This window comes from Nymphaea colorata, unplaced genomic scaffold (assembly GCF_008831285.2).
Source record: "Nymphaea colorata isolate Beijing-Zhang1983 unplaced genomic scaffold, ASM883128v2 scaffold0227, whole genome shotgun sequence".
Classification (NCBI taxonomy): Eukaryota; Viridiplantae; Streptophyta; class Magnoliopsida; order Nymphaeales; family Nymphaeaceae; genus Nymphaea; species Nymphaea colorata.
This window is the reverse complement of record NW_022204733.1, coordinates 35001-40000: the sequence shown is the minus strand read 5'-3', so window position 1 is coordinate 40000 and position 5000 is coordinate 35001.

The window sequence follows — 5000 nt, the reverse complement described above, 5'->3', positions numbered from 1 at the left end:
TCTGGATATTCCTCAATGTCCCGGCTATTCACGGAACGTGAAAAGCAGATGAATAATCATCTGTTTCCGGAAAAAATCGAAGAATTTCTTGGGAATCCTACAAGATCAATTCGTTCTTTTTCTCCGACAGATGGTCAGAACTTCATCTGGTTTCGAATGCTACTGAGAGGTTCACTAGAGATCAGAAATTGTTGAAGAAACAACAAGATGTTTTTTCTTTTGTCCCTTCCAGGCGATCGGAAAAGAAAGAAATGGTTGATATATTCAAGATAATTACGTATTTACAAATACCGTCTCAATTCATCCTATTTCATCAGATCGGGGATGTGATATGGTTCCGAAGGATGAACCGGATATGGACAGTTCTAATAAGATCTCATTCTTGAACAAAAACCCATTTTGTGATTTATTCCATCTATTCCATGACCGGAACAAAGGGAGATACACGTTGCACCACGATTTTGAATCAGAAGAGAGATTTCAAGAAATGGCAGATCTATTCACTCTATCAATAACCGAGCCTGATCCGGTGTATCATAAGGGATTTGCCTTTTCTATTGATTCCTACGGGTTGGATCAAAAAAATTCTTGAATGAGGTATTCAACTCCAGGGATGAATCGAAAAAGAACTCTTTATTGGTTCTACCTCATATTTTTGATGAAGAGAATGAATCTTTTTATCGAAGGATCAGAAAAAAATGGGTCCGGATCTCCTGCAGGAATGGTTTGGAAGATCCAAAACCCAAAATAGTGGTATTTGCTAGCAACAACATAATGGAGGCAGTCAATCAATATAGATTGATCCGAAATCTGATTCAAATCCAATATAGCACCTATGGGTACATAAGAAATCTATCGAATAGATTCTTTTAATGAATAGATCCGATCGCAACTTCGAATATGGAATTCAAAGGGATCAAATAGGAAATGATACTCTGAATCATATAACTATAATGAAATATATGATCAACCAACATTTATCGAATGTGAAAAAGAGTCAGAAGAAATGGTTCGATCCTCTTATTTCTCGAACCGAGAGATCCATGAATCGGGATCCTAATGCATATAGATACAAATGGTCCAATGGGAGCAAGAATTTCCAGGAGCATTTGGAGCATTTCGTTTCTGAACAGAAGAACCGTTTTCAAGTGGTGTTCGATCGATTACGTATTAATCAACATTCGATTGATTGGTCCAAGGTTATCGACAAACAAGATTTGTCTAAGTCACTTCATTTCTTTTTGTCCAAGTCACTTCTCTTTTTGTCTAAGTCACTTACTTTTTCTTTGTGAGTATCGGGAATATCCCCATTCATAGGTCCGAGATCCACATCTATGAATTGAAAGGTCCGAATGATCAACTCTGCAATCAGTTGTTAGAATCAATAGGTGTTCAAATCGTTCATTTGAATAAATTGAAACCCTTCTTATTGGATGATCATGATACTTCCCAAAGATCGAAATTCTTGATCAATGGGGGAACAATATCAGCATTTTTGTTCAATAAGATACCAAAGTGGATGATTGACTCACTCCATACTAGGAATAATCGCAGGAAATTCTTTGATAACACCGATTCCTATTTCTCAATGATATCCCACGATCGGACAATTGGCTGAATCCCGTGAAACCATTTCATAGAAGTTCATTGATATCTTCTTTTTATAAAGCAAATCTACTTCGATTCTTGAATAATCCACATCACTTCTGCTTCTATTCTAACAAAAGATTCCCTTTTTATGCGGAAAGACCCGTATCGATAATTATGATCTTACATATGGACAATTCCTCCATATCTCGTTCATCCGCAACAAGATATTTTCTTTGTGCGTCGGTAAAAAAAAACATGTTTTTTGGAGAGAGATACTATTTCACCAATCGAGTCACAGGTATCTGACATATTCATACCTAACGATTTTCCACAAAGTGGTGACGAAACGTATAACTTGTACAAATCTCAGCCTCTTTCAACTTATTGTCAGCCTCTTTCAGATATGAATCTATCTGATTCAGAAGGGAAGAACTTGCATCAGTATCTCAGTTTCAATTCAAACATGGGTTTGATTCACACTCCATGTTCTGAGAAAGATTTACCATCCGCAAAAAAACGGAATCTTTGTCTAAAGAAATGCGTTGAGAAACGGCAGATGTATAGAGCCTTTCAACGAGATAGTGCTTTTTCAAATCTCTCAAAATGGAATCTGTTCCAAACGTATATGCCATGGTTCCTTACTTCGGCAGGGTGCAAATATATAAATTTCATCCTTTTAGATACTTTTTCAGACCCATTGCCGATACTAAGTAGCAGTCACAAATTGTATCCTTTTTTTATGATATTATGCATGGATCAGATATATCATGGTCAATTCTTCAGATTCCATTGTGGGCGATTCTTCCACGATGGAATCTGATAAGTGAGATTTCGAGTAAGTGTTTACAGAATCTTCTTCTGCCCGAAGAAATGATTCATCGAAATAATGAGTCACCCGTTCCATTGAAGTGGACACATCTGAGATCACCAAATGCTCGGGAGTTCCTCTATTCAATCCTTTTCCTTCTTCTTGTTGCTGGATATCTCGTTCGTACGCATCTTCTCTTTATTTCCCGAGTCTCTAGTGAGTTACAGACAGAGTTAGAAAAGATCAAATCTTTGATGATTCCATCATACATGATTGAGTTGCGAAACTTCTGGATAGGTATCCTCCACCTGAACTGAATTCTTTCTGGTTAAAGAATCTCTTTCTAGTTGCTCTGGAACAATTAGGAGATTCTCTGGAAGAAATACGGAGTTCTGCTTCTGGTGGCAACATGCTATTGAGTGGTGGTCCCACTTATGGGTCAATCAATACGTTCTAAGAAGAAAGATTTGAATATCAATCTCATCGATATCATCTATCTCATAAGTATCATACCAAATCCCATCAATTCAATCACTTTTCGAGAAATACGAGACATCTAAGTCGTACAAGTAAAGAGATCTATTCATTGATAAGAAAAAACGTGAACAGTGATTGGATTGATGATCAAATAGAATCCTGGGTCGCGAACAGTGATTGGATTGATGATGCAGAAAGAGAATTCTTAGTTCAGTTCTCCACCTTAACGACAGAAAAAAGGATTGATCAATTCTATTGAGTCTGACTCATAGTGATCATTTATCAAAGAATGACTCTGGTTATCAAATGATTGAACAACCGGGATCCATTTACTTACGATACTTAGTTGACATTCAAAAAAGGTATCTAATGAATTATGAGTTCAATAGATCCTGTTTAGCAGAAAGACGGATATTCCTTGCTCATTATCAGACAATTACTTATTCACAACCCCGTGTGGGGCTAATAGTTCTCATTTCCCATCTCATGGAAAACCCTTTTCGCTCCGCTTAGCCCTACCCCTTCTAGGGGTATTTTAGTGATAGGTTTTATAGGAACTGGACGATCATATTTTGTCAAATACCGAGTGACAAACTCCTATGTTCCCTTCATTACGGTATTTCCGAACAAGTTCCTGGATGACAATCAAGGTTATCTTATTGATGATATCGATATTGAGGATCGTGACGATATCGATATTGATGATCGTGACGATGATGACCTTGATACGGAGCTGCTAACTATGCCGAATGTGCTAACTATGTATATGACGCCGAAAATAGACCAATTTGAGATCACCCTTCCATTAGAATTAGCAAAAGCAATGTCTCCTTGCATAATATGGATTCCAAACATTCATGATCTTTATGTGAATGAGTCGAATTACTTATCCCTCGGTCTATTAGTGAACCATCTCCCCAGGGATTGTGAAAGATGTTCCACTAGAAATATTCTTGTTATTGCTTCGACTCATATTCCCCAAAAAGTGGATCCCGCTCTAATAGCTCCGAATAAATCAAATACATGCATTAAGATACGAAGGCTTCTTATTCCACAACAACGAAAGCACTTTTTCATTCTTTCATATACTAGGGGATTCCGCTTGGAAAAGAAAATGTCCCATACTAATGGATTCGGATCCATAACCATGGGTTCCAATGCACGAGATCTTGTAGCACTTACCAATGAGGTCCTATCAATTAGTATTACACAAAAGAAATCAATTATAGACACTAATACAATTAGATCAGCTCTTCATAGACAAACTTGGGATTTGCGATCCCAGGTAAGATCCGTTCAGTATCATGAGATCCTTTTCTATCAGATAGGAAGGGCTGTTGCACAAAATGTACTTCTAAGTAATTGCTCCATAGATCCTATATCTATCTATATGAAGAAGAAATCATGTAAGGAAGGGGATTCTTATTTGTCCAAATGGTACTTCGAACTTGGAACGAGCATGAAGAAATTAACGATACTTCTTTATCTTTGAGTTGTTCTGCCGGATCGGTCGCTCAAGATCTTTGGGGACCCGATGAACAAAATTGGATCACTTCTTATGGATTCGTTGAGAATGATTCTGATCTAGTTCATGGCCTATTAGAAAGCGCTCTGGTGGGATACTCACGGACAGAATGCAGTCAGTTTGATAATGATCGAGTGACATTGCTTCTTCGGTCCGAACCAAGGAATCAGTTAGATATGATGCAAAATGGATCTTGTTCTATCGTTGATCAGAGATTTCTATATGAAAAATACGAATCGGGTTTGAAGAAGGGGAAGGAGAAGGAACCTCGACCTGCAACAGATAAAGGAGGATGAGGATTTATTCAATCACATAGTTTGGGCTCCTAGACTATGGCGCCCTCATGGCAATCTATTTGATTTTATCGAAAGGCCCAATAAATTGGGATTTCCCTATTGGGTCAGGTCATTTCGGGACAAGCGGATCATTTATCATAAAGAGGATAAGCTTCAAGAGAATGATTCGGAGTTCTTGCGGAGTGGAACCGTGCAGTACCAGACACGAGATAGATCTTCCAAAGAACAAGGGTTTTTTCGAATAAGCCAATTCATTTGGGACCCTGCAGATCAATTCTTTTTCCTATTCAAAGATCAGCCCTTT